Raw genomic sequence first — 25,479 nt, 5'->3', positions numbered from 1 at the left:
CAAGGTAATGCTGTAGTAGACAGCAAATAATGAAAGATCCAGGTAGAAAGTTTATTAGCTTCTGTGACTAAATGCTTAGCCAGAGGAAATCTTCACTAAAAGATTTGAGTTAGCACAGAAACAGTATGTCTGACTAACATGACTCCAAATAATGAGTCATCTGCCTTCATTTCCTTTTCACAATATTTAGTAATGCTGCACTGGCTGGTTTTGTGTGTCAACTTGACACAAGCTGGAGTTATCACAAAGGAGCCACCCTTGAGGAAATGTCTCCATGAGATCCAGCTGTAAGGTATTTTCTCAATTAGCAATTAAGGTGCAAGGGCCCATTGTGGGTGGTGCCCTCCATGAGCTAGTAGTACTGGGTTCTATAAGAAAGCAAGCTGAGCAAGCCAGGGGAAGCAAGCCAGTAAGCAGTATCCCTCCATGGCCTCTGCATCAGCTCCTGCCTCCAAGTTCCTGCCCTGTATGAGTTCCTGTCCTGATTGCCTTTGGTGATAAACAGCAATGTGAAAGTATAAGTTGAATAAACCTTTTCCTTCCCAACTTGCTTCTTGGTCATGATGCTTTGTGCAAGAATACAAACCCTGACTAAGACAGATGCCATGCCTTGCTCTTTTCTTTTCCCCCTGAAATTGTAACCTCAGAATCGCTGGACAACTAGCTCTAAGAACCTCATTCATTCACACTTACTCTACCACAATTTAATGCAGAGAGAATATCTTGTGTATTATATGGATACATATCTGTCAATTTTAAATCCTATGACCTATGGCTTAGGCAGAAAATAGAAAATCTGGGAGGAAAAATAATTCTGGGATAAAGCTAGGCATAGAAATTTGTCAGGAAGATATAACAAGACAGATGCCTAGTACCTGAGTACAGGTAACCAGACATGTGGCAGAATGTAGATTAAAATAAATAGGTTACCTTGAGTTATAATTCTAGTCAGAGAAGAACCTAGCTATATGAACAAGGTATTTGTAAAAGAAAACCTAAGTCTTATTTCTGAGAGCATGAGTCAGTTTATCTCAAGATAAGAAGAACAGCTAGCATAGAACACACCAGGACGTAGAAAGATGTTATGCTTGTGTTGAACAAGTGAAAATATTGCGTATACTTTTTGGAGGAAACACCTTTACAACCAATAATAGTAAAACCTTGCATTAGTACCACACCATCTTCAGAATATGTTCCTACTCTCTCATTCTATCCTCAACAGGTGCTGGGAAATAACCATGTCAAACGACGTTGAATCCCATCATCAGTGCATATAAGAACTCCCTGCTGTCTACCTCCAGACTTCTTTTACTAGTTTCAATCCTTTTAATAATAGTCATTCTAATTGCAATGGATAATACTTCATTGTTGTTTTGAGTTGTTTCCCTGGTGATTCACTAAGTTTGCAAGCCATAGACACACTATTTGCTTTTTAAAACCACGCTATTAATTTTAAAGTATTATATTGGTACAGAAATAGTAAAAATAGTACAGACAGTTCCTGTGTGTAGTACATTCAGTTTCTGGTTGTTACTAAAAGTTTATATCATCAAGTCATGTTTGTCAAATTTAACAAATCACCATAGACACTTTATTAGCTAACATCATCCTAAAGTCAAATTTACTTAGTTTCTCCCTAATTCCTTTGTTCTGTTTGGAGATATCATCTAAGGTACCACACTGCATTTTATCGCTAGAGACCATGTAACCTTCTGAAGTCTTTCCTGGATTTGTTGATCTTGAGGATTTAAGATGGAACTTTTTCAGAATGTCTTTAACTAGTATTTATATGTTTGTGAGACTAATGGAGTGCTGAAATGCAATTCTCATCACATATATAAAAGATTATAGATTACCAATGTATTTTCACTGTAATGTTTACCTTGACCACCTGGCTGTGTTTGTCAGCTTTCTGCTCTGTTGAATGAGCACTATCTAAACCTTTGCTTCGGAAACACATTAAAACATGTAGCTCACACTCAAGAAACAGAAGAAGCAGTTGCTCAGCCTCTTGGAGGCAACATAGATATATAAATCTCTAGGACTTAGTTCACATGACAACCTTTTTCCTATACCCCCTCCACTTGTTTCTTCATTCAGTCATTCTCTTTCTTGGCTGTATCCATTTAAATACTTTTATATTTTAGCTTATAATCCAATACTAACTCATTTTATTGTTCAAAATGTAACAACTTTGGCTACTGGGAACTTTACTAATTGGTTCTTACATCCTTTTAATCTATCTTGGAGGTCAGAGTTGAGTACTTGCTTTCTGGTGCTACAAATTGATCCAGGTTCATCCCACATACAGTCTCTGCCCCAGTCCTAGAAGCAGCTATCTACCTAAGGATCTCTGGCTTGTTTATTGGAGAATACCATTAGAAACCAAGACCTGAGCTCTAAGATCATAGCTACTGGAGTATCACTGCATGTAGACTTTCTCAACTGGCAGAATGTTCTATTTGGCTCTGACTGCTATAAAAATATTATCCCTTGAGTGCCTTAAATAGCAAACATTTATTTCTCATAGCTATGGTGGCTGCAAGTCTGAGATGAGGGTGTGTTCTTGTGAGTGCCCACTCCATGGATTGTGGACAACTGTGTTCTCCTGTGTCAGGTAAAAAGAGAGGAACCAAGTTTTCCATGTATTCTTACAGGGGCACCAATCCCATCATAGGGCCTCCCCACCTTTATGATATAATTACCTCTCAAGTAGTGTCACAGCAGAGAATAGAATCTCAAAGCCATGTAAGTAATATGTATGGGATTATTCTAGCTCATGCACATACGGGTAACTATGAGTACTTCTCTATATAGCCATCCAAAGCTATGTGAGTCCATAGATATTCAAAACTCTTTTCTGTGTACACATATATTACTCTAGTCTCCTAACTTGTTCACCTGTAACTTCTATAATGAGACATGTTTTCACCACTCAGTTTAATCCTAGTGTATACTTATAATGATTTTAGCATTTGTCAGTATTCCTTTGTAGAAAAAATTTTTGCCAACGAAAGCACTTATTTTTTGCTTCACACACCTCAATTTGCTTGTATTTTTACAGATTTTAGTCATTTCCATAGTTACTTAAATCAACATATCCCTGTCACCTTCAGAGATGTAGCTTCATACACTGTAATGGAGTTAGATCCTTTTATCATATTCTGCATTCCAACCAGTAATACTCTAAAACTATACATAATTCATTTTTACATTTGTATACTTTAGGATTTCACTCTTCATGTTATAAAGATCTGTGCTTTTGACAAGTGCATGGTGCCATGGATCCAACCTCAGTGACATACAGAATGGTTCTACTTTGACATATTTTTTTGATCTTGTACCGTGCAGTAAATGTGGTGTCCTCTCCAGTAGCTGCTTTGCTCAATAAAATAGCCATTGAGCATTCAAAAATAGTCAAATAATAAGTACTAACTTTGAAGTAGCAGATACAACAAAATATGTAGATATGCCTTTCTCTGGAATTCTTTTAACATATCCTTCAACGTGCAGCGTAGAGGGAACTCTCCTAAAAAGGAAAAAGAAGAAGCATCTGGACTTAAGGCTAGAGGAAGAATTCAAATCCAGTCTACCTTTATTATACTCAATAAAGAAGAAAAGAACAAAATGCTAAAATAAAAGAGCAAAAAAAGGTTATTTTTACCCTGATCTTAAGGTTTCTTTATTCTTGTATTGCTTCTTCATGAGAAAAGTTATAGACAAAAGATCTTTAAATATTTGTAAGCCAAATTTAGTTGTATATGCTTATAAATAATGCACATGTGTTAAGCATAGACTGTTGCCATCTCTGTGTTGATATGGTTTACCCAGACACAAGCCACTGATGGCAAGAGATTTGGCCTTAAGGTTAAAGTTCCAAGACTCATTATGCAGACATTATTAAAAGAACAATTACAGCAGTCCCTGGAAAGGAGATCACACATTTCTTGCAAGTACAGATACCATATAAAATAGTATAAGGGTATCTAACCTTGAACTTGTGAGAAAGAACAGTCAGAAATCAATACTGAATATTTAAAGGTAACAACATTAGGGAGAAAGACTTATTCTCCTAGTAAAGTCCTGAATCCAAACAGGACAGAACAAATCTCTCTGAGAAGAATACTTTGCACCTAACATTCTCTCAGGAATCACTTGTATGCGTGTTGTTTATTTTTAATGCTGAATTTTTTTCTCTGGGTTAGAGAAATATCTATTTTGCTAAAGCATGCTGTCCCAGAAGTATGTCTTGCTAAATCTCCATTTCCTATGAAGATAATCTTCCCCTCAACGATGCACCTTGCAAAGCTAAGCCGAGGACAGTGCGCTCTTTGAAGGGAAGATAAAGGCTTAGAAATATCAAGAGAGATTCTTCTATTGATAGAAGGAAACCAGTAAATCTTTTCTAATGTGGATTTTGCTTTGACAAATTCTTGAAAGAGCCATTTGTACCTCTTCATTTAGACTCTCCATTGATGATTGGAAAGGGGGGTTCTGTTTCATGCCTATGTAGTTTTAGAGGCTCCAAAGGTCCAGCAGAGGAGATGAGGCCTTCTAGAGATGTGCCCTAAATGACTAAGCACCTCGGGCTGTAAGAAGGGTAGATGTCAATCTCCTAGGCATATTTAGCTTTGGTTTTGTAATTACTAAATGCTGGCCTTGAAGTTTTGAAACAAAATAGTAATGTTACATTTGTCCCACATCCTTCATCCAGGGAGCACACATTCCCCTTGATTATGAAGCACAGCCACTCTGGAGCAGAAAACCAGGGACTGTTTGATATTGAACCTTTGTCCAGTGCCATGATTATACAAGGTAGAAGAAACACTCTGAAGCAGAACCAACATATTACAGTAACAAAGACTGTGTATGGCAGGGTTTGAAAACAACCAAAATGCAGTCTGATTTCTTCCCCCTTATACACAGTATTCTTTTGGAGTGCCTTAGAATAAGGGTCTACTTTTGCAATCTTCTTTGGATCCATTTAAATTTTTAAAAATAATAACAATTTTTAAAAATGAACAAGGACAATGGACTGATGTTAAATCATTTACTTCTTTTAGCAAGACTTCTATTCCCTGGGATGTGCAATTAATAAAAAATAAATTAATTTTTAAAAAAGAGAAATGTGGCATTGGTTCACTCTCCTAGAAGTTTGGAGAATCCCAAGGAAGAGTTGGAAGAAGCATTGTAGCAGTTAGAGGGGATAGAGGTCCCTAAGAAAACAGGGCCTACTAAATCAAGTAAACAGGGCACTTATGGACCCACAGAGTTTGAAGTAACAAGCATGTGGCATGCATGGGTCTGCCCCATGTTCTCTGTATTTATGCTGTGGCTGTAAGTTTGGTGTTTTGTGGGTCTGCCAATTGTGGGAGTGGATTTATCTTTGACTCTTCTGACTGTTCTTGAGTCTCTTTCTATTTTGTTAATTTGCTTTTTCCAGCTCTAGTGTGAGGGTTAAAAAAAAAATAAAAACAAAAACAAATACAGCTCTGAAGAAAGGTGAATATACTTGTGATCTCAGAAGGCTACAGACAAGCAAGATGCTAAAAAGATAACTTTTGTGTCTATGACAAAAACTGATATGGCAATGTCTTAAGCAAATGTAATTTTATTTCTAATAACTCTCTTATTATCTTGGGTTGATTGGTAGAGAAGCTGCTTTCTAAGGAGATGGTAGGTGTCCTAACTGAAGACAGGGTTCTCCACTGAACGTTTAAGCATTGGAATGAGGCAAACTTAGTTTCAGATACATGAACAATCTTATGCTGATTTGGAATGGCTAAGGAGCAGAAATGGACCCTATGTAAGCATGAGGACAGGAATAGTGTGCATACAAGTGTGGACAATAATTAGGAAATGAGGTTAGATTGGGGCTTGTGAGAGAAAAAAAATGAATGTCAATAAGCAAAATAAAAATCAAGGTGCTGGGCTGGAGAGATAGCTCATCGGTTAAGAACACTGACTGCTCTGCCAGAGGTCCTGAGTTCAATTCCCAGCACCACATGGTGGCTCACAACCATCTGTAATGGGGTCTGATGCCCTCTTCTGCTATGTCTGAAGACATCGTACTCATATACATAAATAAATAAATCTTTGAAAAAATCAAGGTGGTATCAATCATTTTTTTTAAAAATGAATGTGGAGGTAGAAAAATTGTTCAGTAAACAGCACTGGCTTTTCTTGCCAAAGACCAGGGTTTGATTTCCAGAATGCACACAGTGGTTCATAGCTGCCTGGGATTTCTGTTCCAGGGGATCTGATGCCCTCTTCTGACCTTCACAGGGACATGCCATATGCATGGCAAACAGACATGCTTACAGGCAAAACATTCATACAATAAAAAAAAAGATACACAATTTTAAAAAGAGAAATGAAAAGGTTCTATCATCATTGCCTTTCTAAAACTCTCTAAAAGACTCTAAAAGAAATTTCTTTAAAGGGTATAAAGGATAAAGACCTACCCATGAATCTATGAACAAATATTTTCTGACCATTTCACAGAAGGATGGAGAACATTACTTCTGTAATACAAATTTATCAGTTAGACACTGAATTCACTCAATGCTTTTTCCTCACAACTTTAAACCCTAATAAAACCATGTTAAGCAAATAAGATACTAAATTCTCTTCCTAACAGCAAGGAAGGCCATATAGCATCCAATGCTTCAGCTAATGCTTGGGTAGACAACAGGGTGAGTTTTTGTCACTGCTGTTGTTCCAGGTGTAAAGGAGGAAAAATATTATAATCAAAGCAGTGGAAAAATATGGGAGTCATTGGGGAGAGAGGCAGTACAGTGTTCTCATGCACCCTGTAAACACTAGGACTGTCTCGGTTGACTGCTGCCAGAGTCCACATTCCCTACAGGAAAATACCAAAAGACTCAATAGTCACTTAATTTTCATCTAAACTGAAATTCTGTGAGCCTTTCTGGGGAACAAGGCTTAATGTGGACACGAGAAAGGGTTACCATATCACCCCAGTGATATTCAGTACAGGACTGAAAGGAGAGGGCAGTCTTGTCAGGATTTGGTTTATGTGTTTGGTTTTTGTCCAAGCCCCTTGATCTTCTAGAACTCGGCTGTCCTGTGTACAAAGAAGTGTGAGCTCACATCTGATCAAGAAGAGTCCTATAATCGGGACTCTTGTATTTCGCAGCCTCAGAATGAACATCTGGAATCTAGATAATATGAATCAACTTACTTTTATATTTAAATAACCTTAACATAGGCACATGGAAAAACACAAGCTATCATCTCCACCTTCTCTGAGAGCCTTCAGAAACCTGACCTGGTATAAAAGATGATTAAATTACTTACAAGTCCTGAAGCAGGGAAGCCAAGCATGCTTCCTGGTTTTACCCAGGAGATAACAGTCTTCACAGGCTGATTAACTGGCCTAAACAAAGAAGGGTTTCTAGACTCCTAGATGAGAGATCCTATATCATGTTCTTTATATCTAGATCATACTTACATGCAAGAGAGCTTTGGACCCATATATGATGTGGGTCCTTCCAACCGCCCCAACTCCAATTAGGTAAAATATCCCACCTTCAATGAGAGCTCTAAAAATACTGTTGGAGGGATTTTTTTTTAATTTAAACAAGAAAAGAAATCCCTTCTGAATCACATTAACCATGTATAGACATTATTTACCCTAGATATTCAGAATCTTGAGTTGCAATGTTACGTTGTAACACATAGAACACACATTTGAGCCAATGTGTACCCCTCTGGTATACTTTCATAGGAGCATAAGCTTTCAACTTACAGAGAATTAATAAACTGGATTCTAGCCACCCACATGGCATATATAGTAAAATAAAAACATCTTCCAAAAACTTACAGTACATTTCGAATGAGTCGGAGAGTCTCAGTGAGTACTGCAGATGCACTTACAGGATTTAGAGTAGTTCATTCCATCACAAATGGCTCTGTGACTCGCTATCGCATTAATAATGGAAAGAACAACCTTTAAAACAAAGTAAATGCACTCGGAGCAGTTACTGAGATTACTATCTGTCTCTAAAAAAAATAATCCCTCAGTTAATAACTTACAAGTTGATATGATATATTCCTTAGCCCATGCTGTCTGCAAAGATTTATCTTTTGTGTTAAACTTCAGGCAGGAAAAAAATAAAATAAAATTTGATCTCTATGGCAAACTGCCTTCTTCCATTTCCTTTACCTTTTAATTTCTATTATTACCAAGCTAAGAATTGTTTCGTTGACCTTCTGCAATATTTCAAATGGCAGTTTAGATGCCAGGTGACTGCCAAACAACGATATAAATAAAGTATGCCTACGTGTGTATACACATATATCTCAAGATGTTAATCAAAAAGGACATAAATTACTAATATGTTTTACCTTCATATAAATGCAAGTTATGGCCACATGCCTGGTGTGTTTTAGTCTTACTATTTTCTTTACAGCTACTATCTTGAGCTGCTCCAGAGGTATGAGTTAGTTTGAATTTTCTCACTTCGAAACCAGTAAGTCAACTCCTACTCCTCTGCACTCTCAAGGCCCTGCCTGTGACAATATCTAATGAACTGAAATATGGAAGGACTGGGGAAGAGCATTTCCTACATGTCCCCTCCTCTCCTTGTTTATTTCCCACTAACCCCACCCTCTTCTCTTCCTCCTATCTCTGCTCTCCTCCTCCTTTATCTCTCTTGTTTCTTATCTTCCACTTTCCCTTTTTTGTGAAGGTGGGTTTTTATTTTTTTGTTTTTGTTTTTGTTTTTCTCATTTGCTTCCAGCATGCCAGATTTAGCAGCTAGCCTAGAAAAGACAAAAGAAAAAGAGGGGTGGGACATTGCTGATCCTCTAATCTAAAAATAAATTAACAACACCAAAGAAACTCACAGAGCTCCCCTCAGAAGAGAAGTATTTTCTTACATTAATATAGTTACCGACCAAAAATTTCATAATGTAACAAACTAAATACCTCATTGGCCAACAGAAACTATACATAAAACATTTCTGCATAACCTTGACACTGCATGCTTCCTGGATGCTGCTCATTATCAGAGAAAGTATATATATATATATATATATATATATATATATATATATATGCCAAAAAAAAGACTCTTTACACGGCAACATTTCCCAGAACTCATCAGAATGAAGATGATGGCAAAAAATTCTAGAAGTTTACTAAAAAGACATCAATATTGTGCTACATTCAAATATGTATTCTTCTAAAGGTTAATACAGAAGACAAAAAGGAGACTAATTAAATTAATAGAAGTGTACCCTACTTTCCATTCTTATGTTAGAAATCAATAGTCAGATTTCAAACCCGAGCCTGCTGTCTCCACCCTGACCTTCAGCCTATGCTGGGCGATATGCCCACATATCTGTCACACAAATCTGAAAGCCAATGCCCAACAGCCCCTTTGGGTCAACTAAGTATCTAAGAATTGAACAAACCAGAACTGTCAGATCCATATGATTTTGTTTTTCCAAAGTCATGCTGCATTTTTTAACCAGGAGAAAAATAAGGGCTCCCATGAGATCATCTCCCATAAATTGGGCCTTAAAATCTATCTCAATGGGAGAAGCAAAGCAATATGTTTTTATGTTGAATCTTGAAGTGACTTGCAAAACAAAAACTATGCTAAATAAAAGAAACAACTATTTTGTTTCCAGTTGAACTATTCTTTAAGCAAAAGTTTAAAATCTCATCATATAGAACTCATAAACAAATTTTTAAAAAGAAATAAAAAAGAAAAGATATGACTGCTCCTAGGTGTGGTGGTTGTAGATAAATGGGAAAGCATAACCAGAGAGGGAGGAAAAAGGAAAGGAGAAAGAGGGGAACCATGTGTAGCAGCCAGAAGGTCCAAAAGAGAGCAGGGTAACCAAAAAAGCTTTTGTATTACATAATGGAGGGCAGCTGGGGGTACAGCAGCCAGCCCCTGGCCTGGAAAAGCTTAAAGTGGAAGGCAGGGTATGACAGCCATACCCTATAACAGCTAGACACTGAGGAATGCTGAAAGAACCTGGTAGCCAATTCTGCTTTGATATGTTAAGTGGTTACCTCAGCCATTTATCCTGGGTTTGAAATGTAACAATAAGCATCCTCAATGACAAATAAGTATACATGTCCCAAAATACAAACTGTTCATCTCATTCAAGACTATGCTAACTATAGTGCATCAGGTACCCTGTGACAAGTCCCTATGTGCTTCACCCATATACTGCATCCCACCTTCAGTACTTCAAGGAACAGGCCCTGCCTTGGTGAATTTGTAGTTGATGTTCTCAACCTAAAAATACTGTCTTCAAGTGCCTGAGCAGATGGTTCAGTGGTAAAGTGCTTTCCATGAAAGTCTGAGGACCTGACTTCAGATGCTCAGAACTTACATAACAAAACAGACCTGATTTTGATATAGAGAAGCTTTGTTTCTCTGTCACTGCTGAGAAAAGAAACCAGATACTAGAAGCTTGACTGTCAGCCAGGCCAGCCAAATTGATTAGCTCCAGACTCACTGAGAGACACTTTCTCAAAAAATAAGTTTGAGAGCTACTAAGGGAGACAGTCAAATTTGACCTCTGGTCTACACACACACACACACACACACAAACACACACACACACACTCACCCACAGTCACATACATAATAAATTAATAGGCTTCTGTCTTAGGGTTTTACTGCTGTGAACAGACACCATGACCAAAGCAATCCTTATAAGGACAATATTTAATTGGGGCTGCCTTACTGGTTCAGAGGTTCAGTTCAGTATCATAAAGGTAGGAACATGGCAGCATCAAGGCATGGTGCTGGAGGAGCTGAGAGGTCTACAACTTCATCTGCCAGCCTCTAAGGGAAGACTGAATTCCAGGCCCACAGTGACACACCTACTTCAACAAGGCCACACCTACTCCAACAGGGCGACACCTTCTAATAGTGCCACTCCCTGGGCTGAGCATATGCAAACCACCATCATAACTTCATATCTGTAGTTGACTAAGTCTTTCTCAACCAACTATATTAACTCTCCACACTCTGAAAAACTTCGCACAGTTTCAGAACTGAACTCACTATCATTATCCTAGAACTAAAGGGCATGCAGTTCTCCACCACGAACACATTATCGAATTTTTCAGCACAGTCATTAGCAACTAGAGGATGCATCAAAGTTCTCATTCGAGTTTTAATCATATCCAGACTACAAAAATTACCAAAGGACACCACATAGGGTTGAAACCAACAATATAGTGGAAGAAGGGTTCAGAGAAGAAAGATGAAAATGCTTTGGAGCCTGGAGTGAGAAATATGCTTTATCAAAGCCATTTTTTTATCCAAGTGCTCCAATAAAGGACCATGCAGAAAGAAGTTCCCAGAGGGACCCTCAAGTCTGAAGGTCTTCTCTGGAAGTATGATAAACCCCACTCCAGAAGAGCAGGTGGAAATATTTAAGTAAACAGTGAATCTTGTATTAGTTTATACCTCCATATGACACCTTCAGGGAAAATACTGAACTTAAACTTGTTCAAAAATCATAAGAATAACAACAAAAAGTCTTACAGTGTAGTTTAATAATACAATGCAGTTTAAAACTAAGAACAATTCACTGCAGAGTTGGATAGTACCACAGTGCTTTAGCAATCAATTCATTACTTCTCAGGGTCTCATCAATCCTAGTTATTCAAGATTTATCCAGGAATAATGGGAATAAATTAGGGAGGAAAATTGAAGCTGGATATCAGGAACACTTTGATAATCATTAAATCAATTAGACAACAGAATTTAAAATTGGATGTTTAATGTAACAGACAGAATCAAGAAAGATGAAGTATGATATCAAGAATGAAAAAGGAACTATCGGTTTAAAGGCAGATCATAAGCCGGTCCTTCTGTGTTTGGATAGAACAATGGCTTAGCTCTCATTCAGATCATTGTATTTTTGAGACGTCAGAAGATATGCTTAAAAATAAAGACATTAAATTTCAACAAAGACAGCATATTCCATTGTTTAAAAAAAAATTCTCATTAAATCCCATAAAAGTTGGGTATTCCTTTTTATCTCCATTGAGAAAGACAGAAAGCAAAAGGATACTCCTTGAATATTATTCTGGAACATAACCTTTCAGATATAATGAAGATAATATGCAGAGTTCCATTATAATCCAATTCTGGGTACCTCTCTTTCCCCCTCTCTCTCCCTCTTTCACTCCCTCTCTATCTTTTTCCCACCCTCTCTCCCTCCCTCTCTCTCTCCTTCCCTTGCCACTCTCTATGTCTCCTTCTCCCTCTCCTTCTCTCCTGCAGTCCCTTTGTGTGTTAAGAAAGCTCAGTAGAACTTGGATAGCTAGTAGGAGGAGAAAACTCATTTCTAGCCATATGAGAGATGAGATCCCTTGATCAAGCCTTCCAAACAAAATTAGGAATTCTAGATAAAATGTGACTTTAAGAAGATGTTTATAATGTGCTGGTGAGATAGCAACTTATTCTTAGAGGCTGGAGTTAGGCAATGACAAGAACTCAGGCAGAGATTCTGAACAATGAGCACCTTTGCTGCAGGGAAACTTGTGCTTCAGCGGCCCCAGCAGCGAAGGGTGGAAAGGAAAAGATGAATGCCCTGGTGCAGGAAAGATGAGCAGGGGAATAGGAGACCCTTCTGTGTAGAGTTACAATCCCAAATGCACTCAGCTTGATATAAGGGTGAATGATAAATAACCCCAGGTTGTGACAGTGTAAGGGTAATTGTTGGTCACAAAATTGACAATGATTGAAGTAAGAAATTCTCTTCATGATGTATAAACATAAGGTAATCTCTATGTGGTTTTAGCTTCAATTCACATTACTTAGGTGATATAAAAATTTACAAGGCAGGGATTTTGTTCAAAGTGGTTCTGGGCTAAAGTGTCCCCTGGAGCCTGACGGGAGCAAAAGCAATACTCTGCAGAAAAGCAGATCTGCTCTCAGAGACCTTTGTAGATGAAGTCCAAAAAAAAAAAAAAAACCATGAAGAAAGCCAAAACATGGGATCAAAACTCAAAACACCTTGAATGACAGCTGAACGAAACAACAAGCAGCAAATTTAGGTGAGCAAAATCTTTAGATACTAGTGTTCACAAATGCAAAGCACGAAATTTAAGTGTGTTTGGTATATTTTAAAAATAAAATAATAGATTAAAATATGAGGCGCAGAAAAGCAAAGTAACCATAGTTGGTGGAAAAACCCTCCAGAATAGAAAATAACACACACACACACACACACACGGCATGTGCTTGTGCACAAGCACACTCACACATACAAGCACACTTAGGTTGTCCGATGTGATAGCCAGTCTCCAAGATGGTTCTTGTGTTAGCTTGCTGACATTCTAACACAATGCCTGAGATTATTAACTTAAAAAGAGAAAAAAAAATATTTTTAATCCACATATAGTTTTATTGGTTCTAGTCCATGATTACAGGAGATACTGGCTTAGCCTTCTGGTAGGGTAGTAGAGTTACTAACCAAGAGTCCCTGGTGACCGAATTCTCTCCCAACTTGGGCAGAAAGCAAAAGAGGAAGAAAAAAAGGACTAAATGTCAGAATCCCCTTTGAGGACCTCTCCCAATGACCTCAGAATTTCCCATTAAGTCCCTAACTCATCAAGGCCATGTGGCTTCTGTGATAGCAAAATCCTGGGGTCTAAGGTTTTGGGCTTTTTTTATTGGAAAATTTATTTATTTACATTTCAGATGTCATCCCATTTTCCCATTTCCCCTCACTAGAAACCCCCTATCCCATCCCCCCCTCTTCCTTTTTGCTTTTATACCATTTTTAATTACATGCAAGTATTAAGGTCAGTTCTAGGCTGAGGAGCTAGCAATCAATAGATGCAAATAGTCAAGGAACAAGCAAGGCAATAAAGTTTTGAACACTCCCGTGATCACTATTTCTAAGGGCTTATCAGGATGACCAAAATATCTGAGCCTACTTTCCTGTCCTAGCGCTTTTGGGTGTTTTTAAACTCACTGATTCTTCATGAGTTTCACATTATGCCACCCATACTCACACATCTTCCCGTCCCCTCATATCTGCCCTTGTAACTTCCCCCCAAAAGAAAAAACACATAAACAAAACAAAAAATAAGGAAAACAAAACCAAGTATAGAAAACATCATGGAAGCTGTAGTGTGTCACAGTGTGTCCCACAGTGTACCCCTCTGTCTACACATCTTCACTGGCTAATATTAACTGCCGTGAGTCATGGGTTTGGTGTGAGGTTTCTGGCTTTCCATGACATCATCAGCTTTGGATAATCACCAGGATTCCTCCCTGTTTTCCTGTCATTGTTCTAAGATTTTAAGTAAATGAACTTTTGAGACCTATTAACGATCCCAACTATATAGTAAGCCCTAATTTTGTTTCTCTGGCATGTCCTTCACAATGTTGTATGATATACTTCTCAGAGGTATTATAGTTGATATCTGTATTCAATAGAAGACAACACAAGAATTTCTTTTTATTTGTCTTTTTATTTATTTATGCATTTATGTATTTATTTACTCTCTCTCTCTCTCTCTCTCTCTCTGTGTGTGTGTGTGTGTGTGTGTGTGTGTGTGTGTGTGTGTGTGTGTGTATTTTGGGGAATAAAATCTGATGGTTAGTCTTAGTAGCAAATACCTTTCCATGCTAAACCACCTCTCTGGCCCTGAATTTCCAACTTCATGTTGAACACGCCATGGCCCCTGCTGTAGTTTACTCTCTACATTTACGTTTCCCCCTTTCTTTTTCTCTTCTGCTTCTTCCCCTTTTCCTTGCATTTATCCTGTATTTCTCTGTCTTGTAGCTCTCTGGTAGAAACCCAGCTGCCACAAAGTGGAGAATTAAAGCCTCTTGCCAACAGCTACATCAGTGACCCTGGCAGTTGGCCTCCATTTCCTTCAGTTGCCCATATATTGAGCTTACAGCCTTGACTACCAATCTATACAGTTAAGGAATCCCTGGACCCTTCACTTTCATGGTAACTGATCTCCCATTAAGTTTTGTTGTAACTGGTTTCATGGCAATAGAAGAAAGATTTGTCTAGAATCTTTGTATGTGACCACAGCACAAGTCCTGTAATTCAAATTGTTACCATCTAATCCCTTCCTTCAGCTGTAATTTCTTAACTCATCACCTCTTACTCCAAGAAGATAAAACTAGAACAATATCACCATAGCGACTTTATGACCCTGGAAATAAAGCTGTTTATCAACCTCTAGTGGTACAATTGGTATGTTCCTAAGTGCTTTCCAAGAGAGAACAGACCAAGTCTTGCCATGTTCTCCACCAAAATTACTGCCATATGAAGGAAAAGGGAAGCAGTTTGGCCCCACGGTGCTGTCCTCAGGACATAGCAATAGCAATTGTCAGTGAGGTGGAACACAGGAAATTTATTCCCAGGTCTTTTTATCTTCAACAAATACTTATTGACTATCAGTGAACCTTGGGAACAGTCACAGACTTTCAGGATATTAACACCGCAGAGGGCAGACAATATGTCTGCTCTCAGGGACTTGATATCCCAGTGAGAAAAATAACCAAAGCACAAGATTAAAAAAAAAAAATGAATATGTAGCAAAATGACAAGTTCTATTACTGGCAACAAAGAAGAAAAGGGTGAATTCAAGAGGACAGTTCCCAGGGGAGGGATGCTTTCCTGCAGGTAAAGACCTCTGTTTCCAAAAGTAAGAGTACCACTCCATTTTCCTTAAAAAACAAACAAAGGAAATGCCCTAAACTGAGACTCTTGTTTTCAGCTTGGTAATTCCCATCGCCCATCACACGTTTCCCCTGTGACATCCATAGCACATGCAGCACAGAGGCTCCAGGAGAATGTGGCTTCCTTCCCAACCTCTTCTTGTCTGAGTTTTCCCACTGGGCCAACAATTTCCAGCCTGTGATATGACAAGCGTAAGAGCACACTTCTCTTTGAATATTGAAATATTTAGAGTGTCTTTAGGGACGCTCTAAAATCTCTTTGTATTTGATTCAACTTATGAAGCACATACAGATATGTTTTAAATCACAACATGAAATTTAAAACCAGTACAAATATACACACAGAATTGTAATCCAAGGAACAGGATTAGGGGGTGTTTATTTCATTTCCCATTAGAACAGTTTCTACCTTGAAGGACTCTATGTCATTATATAACATATATAATCATATGTATGGAGATATAGATATATAGATATGTAGATATATTATGTGTGAGAGTTGGGGATATGGGTAGTAGCCCACAGATTACTGATTCAAAATTTGCCATGTATAAATGATGAACTCTGGACACAAAAACCTACATAGAATAGCTGTGCATATAATCAAAGTCTATGTGCCAGGAAGAAGTGAGCCAGACAGCATTTACTCTTAGGGTTAATCAAAGTTCTCCAGATACAAAAAAATAGTAGAAACAAATGATATGTGTTGGTCTACAATGAGGGAGATAGGGAAGAAGAGGGAGAGGAGAAGGAAGAAAAACAGGCAAATGTAGGGGGAAGAAATTACTGAGATTCAAAAAGCAGATATATTTGAGTTTATGGCTCCTAAAGATTTGTATATAAAATCTACAGTCCCAGTTGTCCAACTGAAAATTGAGGTGAGAAATGATGGTGCAGTTTTGAGCCTGAAATTATGAGACTGGAAACTCAAGCGGGGTTTGTAAGTTATAATTTCTAAATAGAATAGCTTTTTCTTTGGTAATTCTAAAACTTCCTCTTTATATCTTCACCTAATTCTGTAAGGTCCACCCACCCACAGTGTGGAGAACAATGTGTTTTACTCACTATTGACATAAATAAAAGGAACTTTTTAAAGAAACTTTTTCTTTTCAAAAAAGGAAACTTTTCTTCCTTCTTTAGGCAAAAATTCCTTCTGGGAACCAACTATCAAGCCTTGTACATGCTAGGCTAACACTTTATTACTGATATACATCCCTGTTAAAGATCTAGTCTTGTGTTGAACTATACCAGTGGACACCAGAACAAATTGACATAGATTGCTAACGTAATTCTTTTTTATATATAATATAATAAGCTTCTTTATGAAATTGACATTATCAATGTCCACATTTTACCTTGAAGAAGACCAAGGCCAAAGACCTTCTTGAATATCAATCATACCATGTGACTGTATCTATATAGAAAATCTTCGACAAGGAGACTAACTACACTGAAAACATCTCCTCCACACTCAAGGTTGCTTAACACAGAGCTGGATCCAAAATCTACACTTCCTGATCATCATGACCCATCACTCACTAACAAATACAGAGACTTCTTGCTAAAGCCTATCTGACGAGGCTCACCAGTGACAGCTTGTATTTAACCTGCTGCAGCAGAACGACAGTACATCAAACAAAACAGTGGGCTATTGCATCAGTTAAATGAAAAGATCCGTGCAGTAGCACTCAGAGAGGATACACTGTAGGTAAACATGAAGCAGTCATGAATTCATTTTCCCTCTTGGTTTGGGGGTATATCAAAATACCACTCTGCATGTCTCTGTGGGCATAATATTTTGATGTTTAGACTCTGAATAAATCAAACTCAAAGAAAACATCATAAACATACACTCAACAGCTATACAGAAATATCCCACAACCCATAGGTAGTGGTTCTGTACTCAGCTCTTCAACACAGATGTGATTCCTATGTACATGCTGTATCCTGCCCCTCTTATTTCTTACTAATTCAGCTTGTTCTTTGGCAATTCCATATATGTGTATAAGACACTCCAGTTACTCTCCTCTACCCTGCATTTCTTTTCTCTTTGTCCTACCAAACTACATGACTTGGTTTTGTTTTGTGATTCCTTGGTTTAACTAGGGCCATCCCTGTGACCACTAGTCTGATGCTATCAATTGGAGTCTGCTAGGGTCCACTCCCACTGTCTACTCCATTTTTATTTTTAACTGGAGTTACTCCAATCAGACCCTCCAAAACACACACACACACACACACATACACACACACACACACACACACACACAAAGAGAGAGAGGGGTGGGGGGAGAGACAGGGAGACAGGAAGACAGAGATGGAGACAGAGACCCTAACACAGAGACAGAGACACAGACAAACGAGACAGAGAAAGGCAAAGACAGAGAAAGAGATATTCTCTTTCCTAGTGTGTCCTCTTTCAGGATCCTTGTACTTCAGGTTATTGGTGCTATGTCTGACTTCTGTTGCTTTCCTGCTTTAATGTAGATTCCAGGCTTCTCATTCAATTAACATCAGGACAGTTTTGGGAGAGCCTTTGATCAGCAAATACACATTTGTCATTTGCAGGAAATAGTGCACTTGATACACTCATATCCTCTCCAGAGCTGTCTATTGCTTCCCTTTTTATCCTCTGTACCAAGACTGGGTGTTCATTCTCAGACTCATTCTGTTGCACCTGCTGAACTATAAAGTAGAAAACTTAATTCAACTGGGGGTCCTGGCAATTGCCAGGCATTGATCTAATGCAGAAAGTAACCAGATCACAAAACGGAGTCCTTGTAGATTTTGAGTCCTGGATATTATGAAATCCCAAATGAAATGTCATGTGAAAATGCATTCCATCCATGCACAGTAATGCATTGAAATTACTGTATGGATACAATTACACTAGACCTCTCCCATAAAATATAAAGGGGAAATACAGTTACTAAAAACGGCAGAACACTGCAATCTATTTGAAGAATGGCACGGGCTTCTGCCTTGTCTTTCGATTAAAAGACAATTTAGAAGAACAAAAGGCGATGTCCCTTTAAGTCCTGATTTATTTTCATCCAGACAGTGTCCTACGATAGAAAGGGAACAGCTTTGAAATCAGATTCATTGGACTTTAAATCCTCATTATGCCATTCAGCAGAAGTATAACACCTTGAGCAAATGACTTCATCTCTTGGAATTCAGTTTACTCACCTGTGGAAGGACCACCATGTTTCCTACCTACCTTCTTGTACAGGTTTGTGGGGAATATATAACCAAAATGCCTCAGGCCTTCTTAGCACAGGAAATGTTAGATGTGAAAGATGTCTAGCTTCTCTTCCTGCTACTCCCCTCCCCTTCGTCTCCCAACAATCCAGCTAACCTCAGAAGCTAGCTTAGCAGCAGAGCTTCAGTCACCCCTACTGGCATGTGAATATTTAACTCCAAAAACCAATTCTACAATAGATAAGAGGTTATATTAGCCTCTACCTGGGTTCAGGTGTTGCCATTGAGACTGTCAGTAAAGGTCATAGCTTTAAGAAGTATTTCTAGAATCTGGGTGCATTCTAGAATATTCAAATTACATAAGTAGAGAGCTTGTTGTTTTTAGATTGTACTCTTTGAAGATCAGCTTTACTCCCTAATTATAATATACGGGTTAAGATACTGAAGACAGTCTTCCCTCCGCTTGGTTGTCAGCTCTGTTTATATGGAATTATCTATGTACAGCCCGGCACAGCCTTCCTATCTTCTAATAATACTGGGTTCTTTTGACATCATTCACTGTGATACTAACCATCAAACCAAACAGGACCACAACTGCAATTTAAGAGAACCAACTCTTCAGGTCCCAGTCAAATAGTGAAGAGATGATTTGTAAAAGAATTGAGGGGATTAAAAGGTCAGCTCCTAGCCTGAGAAGCTCTGTTCAATGGACTAAGGACCTGGAGACTTGGCTGAATTGACATCACTGAACTTAAAGAACCTCTCTGTAAAAAAAGAGTTGCTGGAAATTTGGTTATAGGCCAGTGTCATTTGGGTTTATATAAAGAAAGAATGTATGCTCATTAACTACAGAGGACTGAGTTTGACATCAATCTGTGTAACGATTCTACAGCAGTTTTTCTATGCAATGGCTTGTGAGTACTCAGAAAAGAAAGCGTAAACTCAGCGAGCCGGGATGAGCTCAATAAGAAGAGTCCTGTCAGAGGAACCTCATTTTCTACTGACAGAGTGACCACCCCGAGAGAGCAGAGGAATAGGAGAGAAATGGGGAATCCAGATTTCAGAAAAGATTTGACAAGTGTTCTCCTAACACACTGGAAGGCAAGAAAGGGGAAGAGGGCCGCCGTCATCAAACTCATCGCACAGACCCACAGCCAGTGGAAAATAAGCATCCCAACATCCCAACATGACTAAGTAATGAGTCGTAGTAAATTAAGAGTTTTAACTCAACACTTTTTCCAAATCTCATATACTAGCCAGTGGCAGAGCTAGGGACTCATATAATACAGAAACCAAATGGGGGAAAACAGATATACAGTGCCAACTTTGGTTTGGTTTGGTTTGATCTGTTTGTTTGTTTGTTTGTTTCCAGACAGGGTTTCTCTGAATAGCCTTGGCTGTCCTGAAACTTGCTCTGTAGACCAGGCTGGCCTCAAACTTATAAAATAAAAATATAAAACAAAACAAACAACCTTTAAGTTGTTTGTTTTATATTTTTATTTTATAACTTAAAGGTTGTTTGTTTTGTTTTATATTTTTATTTTATTATTATCCCTTAGGAGTCTGTTTTAGAAAACTCCTTTTTTGGTAACTTTTTAAAAGTGTTTAAAATGTTTACTCATCTAAAACAAATTAAACCAATAAAATAGCAAGTTAGATGATGGAAATAACCAAAGTAGGGGCTGGCAAAGTAAGTCAGTGGGGATGAGCGCTTGCCACTAAGGAGCTGCGAAGTGAAGGACCTGTCTTAGAAAAGGAGAGACAGAAAGGGAGTAGATCTGCATAGGAGGAGAGAAAGGGAGGGATGGAAAGATGTAAAGGAAAGAGAAACTGATCAAACTATATTGTATGAAAAATCATATTTTCAATTAAAAAAAAACCATTAGGATATGGGACATGTACAGAGTCAAACATTACTGTGCTGTGATTTCTAACCCCCTCTATGCAAAGTGAGTCTGTTTCTGGGCTCCATACACTGAAACCTAATCACAGCCCAAACACAGAATAGAATGTTGGAAAGAGAACCTGGAAGTTGTCTGACACCTTCTATGTGCTAGAAGTGAGATGGACTTTCTTGGAAGCACCAGGCTTCCTCAGGGGTGCAGAGGCTCAAGTGTGCGAACAAAAACACAAATGTGAGTGAGTGGAAGGTACAAAAATTGCACCTTCACCATTCAAAGATTCTGTGATATCTGAAAGAGTCTAGAACCTGGCTTGGTTACCTTTTTCTTATTCATTTTATTTCTGAAAAGAAATGTTACGGTGCCCTTCAGAGATCAGAGAACAAGTTGAACAAGTGAATTGTCTCTTTTTACCATGTAGATTCTGACAATCAAACTGAGTGGCAAGCACTCATCTCCACTGACTCATTTTGCCAGCCCCTGCTTTGGTTATGTGTTCCATCATCTAACTGTAAGTTATTTTATGGTTTCAACTTGTTTTAGATGAGTAAACATGTAAAACACATTCAAAAAGTTGCACAGAAAGCAAGAGCCCACATTCACATCCCTACCACCCTCACAATCCAAACGCATTGCCAAGTGGGCTTCAGATTACCTTTGAAGAAGTAAATCATAATAATTAAAATTATTTCCTTCTTCCTTGCCCAGTGATGGCATTGTTATGAACATGATTTGTGCATCTATACGTTGTCTACATATTTCATTTATATGCCATGTGTATATATCCATAGAAGAAAATCACTCTGTTGTAGAATGAGGGAATTATAGATGGTCTCACTTACCAGGGCCAGTTTTCCAAAGCCATCCCACAAGAGATGATGTTGAGCAATGATTGATCACAGAGAAAAAGGCATTTCACGGAAAGGAAACAACAGGCTCAAACTCACCAACCCAAGCCACAAGGTGGACAATGCCCTTGAATGCAAGAGATTCATACGGCTTAAAGAAGAGGTAAACTAAAATGTGAAACAACTAAAAGAAAACGTAATGGAGAATTGATCATAAAAGGCTTTCATTACCAGAGAAGACCATTTAAGCAGCTTAATTGCGAGAATAGTATAATTTATATATGTTTGGCATTGAAGTAAATCTGGCAACAATCTAGTTGGACTGAGAAAGGCAGATAAAATGAAAGCTAAGAATCAAGTTGGCAAGAATTTATTGATGCCACTTTAAAATAAATCAGAATGAGGACACATTACGAATGTCTTTACTAGTCTCTCTCTCTCTCTCTCTCTCTCTCTCTCTCACTGTTGCTCTCACTGTTGCTCTCTCGCTCTGTGTGTGTGTGTGTGTGTGTGTGTGTGTGTGTGTGTCTTTGTTGTATGGAAGTATGCATCCAGGTGCACATGTCCATGTATATTCATATGGAAGTCAGAAGTGGAGGTCCTCTTCCATCATTCTCCATCTTATTATTTGGGTGGAGAGATGGTCTCACTGTGTTTCCTTGGCCATGCTGGAACTCATTATGTAGACCAGGCTGGCCTTAAAATCACAGAGATCTGTCTCCTAAGTGCTGGGGTTAAAGGCATATGCTACCACATTCAGCCTTCCACTGTTTGTTTGTTTGTTTATTGATAGACAGGTTATCCCACTGAACCTGTGACTCACCCATTTCCTTAGACTTCAGAATCCAGTGGGCTCTAAAGAGCCTCCTGTCTTCAGCACCCAGGACTGGATTTGTATGTATGTTGTATGTATGAGCTGCCACATTCAGCTTTTTATGTGAATGCCAGGGAGCTAACTCAGGATTTCATCCACGGCAGGCTGTTTACCCACTGATCCATCTCCTCAAGCCTGAAAGTCTATCTTTATTAATGATAAAAAAAATTTAAAACCTCTAGTATAGAATTTAGCCATCCAGTAGCTCTGGGAAAATATTTCAGGGTATCATTTCAGGGTATAGCTTCTAGCACTTTAAATAGTACATTAAAGAATATTATTAAGTAAGATATAATATGTCATCTGGTTTATAGAAAGTATAAAAAGTCTTATGTACTTCTAAGCAATACATTTAATGTTCAAAGGACCCGCATAAAATAAATAGTCAATTCTTACATATTTCTGTCGAAAATTATAGACTCTTGGATGAAGGAGATGGATGGCTCAGCTGGTAAGTCCTTGCCAAGTAGGCAGAAGGACATGAGTTCAGATCCCTCCCTAATATTCACATCAAAAGTGGACACTGCAACATGGACTTGTAATCTCAAGCTTGCAAGTGGAGATAGAATAAGGCATAAGTATCTCTGGCCAGCCCATCTAGTTGAATTGGCAAGTTCCAAGTTCAGTGAGAGATCCTGTCTCAAAAAATAAGGTGGAGAGTGATTGAGGAACATACCTAATATAGATATCTGGTTTCAGCACACATGGTCTCATCTTTCAGAAATGGCTCAGAAGAACATTCCTGATTGTTCCACAATACAGGGTGCAGAATAGATCACACGTTCACAGATCCAATGATCTGTAAGAATGCTCTGCAGGACTGAGTAATTTGATCAATTCAGTCCATTTAGTTCCAAAAGAAACTGCCGTTACTCCTGCTCTTGTTTAGAATGGTGTTGCTCTGCACTGCGTAACTCCACAATGATTGCTTCTTGCCTGAGTTTTATCATTAAACCATTTACATTTGTTCTTTATAAGCGAAGTAAACGTAGGCAACATTTGTTAAAAGTGAAGCTCTTTTCTTTCTTTCTTTGTTTTTGTTTCTTTTTCTTTTTCACAGTTTAGAGACAAATAAAACAATGGGAGATGTTAACAGATGACTTAATTATCAGGAGGTATCAATTATGTAAATGAGTCCCATGCCAAATAGAGCATCTTTTTCTTACAAAGTTGTTACTTTTTCTGGGACAATGGTTTTCAAACTTGAGCATGTACTGGAATCACCCAGAGGGCTTGTTACAAAACAGATGGAGGATCCATCCCCAGAGTTTTTGATTTAGTAGGTCTTGGGATGGGTCCTGAGGATTTGCATTCTTAATAAGTTCCCATGTGGTGAGGACGCAGCCATGCAAGGACCATGCCTTCAAATGTGCTGCCCTAGGAAGACTTTCCTACCTCGGAGACTGAGTTCAATGGTCCCTTCATGAGCTCCGCGTCCCCACCCCTGTTCATCAGTCTCCTAGGATGATCTCTGTGAAGTTTGATGGCTGACTGGCACATCTTCTTCCTTTACAAGAACAGCTACATGTCTAATTTACAATGTTGTGCTCCAGGACAGGGCACAAATATGGCTGGCAGAGACTAGTACAAGACTAACATGTTGAATGATATCTGACTGTTTAAACATAGAAGTGTGTTGTACACACATATGTATTTGTGATGTGAAGTGTCCATATCTGTGATAAAAGGAATTCTGTGTATTCAGAGAGAAAGGAGCACTGAAGAGACAAAGAGGGGCTGGAGGCGTGGCTCAGTCAGTAAGGTGCCTGCTTACCTTATGTGTAAGCATAAGGATCTGAGTTTGCTTCCCTGATACTAGCATGGAAACTGGGCGTGAGGTCTTTAACTTCAATGATGAGGAGGCAGGAACAGGTAGATGGTCAGTAAACCTAACCAAGTCAGTGTACACCAGGTTCAGTGACAGTATCAATCAGAAACAAAAACAAACAAACAAACAAACAAAACAACAACAACAAAAAAAGGGGCCAGAGAGCAATTGAGGGTGGAACAGTGACATTGACCTCTGACTTCCACATATATGTGCAGAAACCTACATAAAAATGCCATATAACACACAGAAACACAAAGATATAACTCACCAAACAAAACCTAAGAAATTCACATTTAAAATTCACTCTAGCTTCTATACGGTTTGATGGAAATGAAGTGTTTCAAAACAATCCCAGTCATAAAAATGTGTAAATGATTTCAACTTTGTTAGTTCTACTCCTTGGCCTGCCAAGGCCTTTTAATCCTCTATCCTGTGTCGCTGGTGAAACTAATCAGCTCTACCAGAGCTAAGGGCATGCCAGAAATTAGAGAGATCACCCAACATCCTAAACAGAAAGAGAGAATTAAAAGAAGAAAAATATGAAAAAGATCTGGGAGGCCAATCTCCCAGTCGAAGTAGTCGAAGATTAAATAAAGTAACACAGGAAAGAAAAATATGGAAATAGAGCTAAGAAAACTTAAGACTCTCTGATCTTCTAATTTTTAGAGCCTCCTGAAGTTCAAGGATTTATTGTCAACTCACTGCTAAAGCCACCATTCATCAAAAGAAAAATATTGCCCACAGTCTGCATTAGAAATGGAAATAAGAAAGGCAATGTGAAAGTTGGGTTGTGTGCTATCAAATGGCTCTCTTTTTCTTGCGTTCATGAATTTCTGGTTTGTAGCTGTACTTACCCAAAATATTAAAATGACCTTCAGGCCAACCCCTTTACTTAAGAGTGAAGGGGAAAAAGAAAATTACTAGAAGTCGGCCATTACGGAAATTACTTGCCAGGCATTTTTTCTTTGATAGCTGCAGTTTCCCTCGTATTATCATCCTTTTCTGTTGACAAGTTTCCAAGATTTTAATCTTGGATTGGAAATGTTGTCCTATCAGAAAGAGCTTATGTTGTCAGGAGTGGCGCTGTCATGGAATGTAGAATCTTATA

Source organism: Arvicanthis niloticus, chromosome 5 (assembly GCF_011762505.2).
Source record: "Arvicanthis niloticus isolate mArvNil1 chromosome 5, mArvNil1.pat.X, whole genome shotgun sequence".
Taxonomy (NCBI): domain Eukaryota; kingdom Metazoa; phylum Chordata; class Mammalia; order Rodentia; family Muridae; genus Arvicanthis; species Arvicanthis niloticus.
This window is presented reverse-complemented; position numbering follows the sequence as displayed.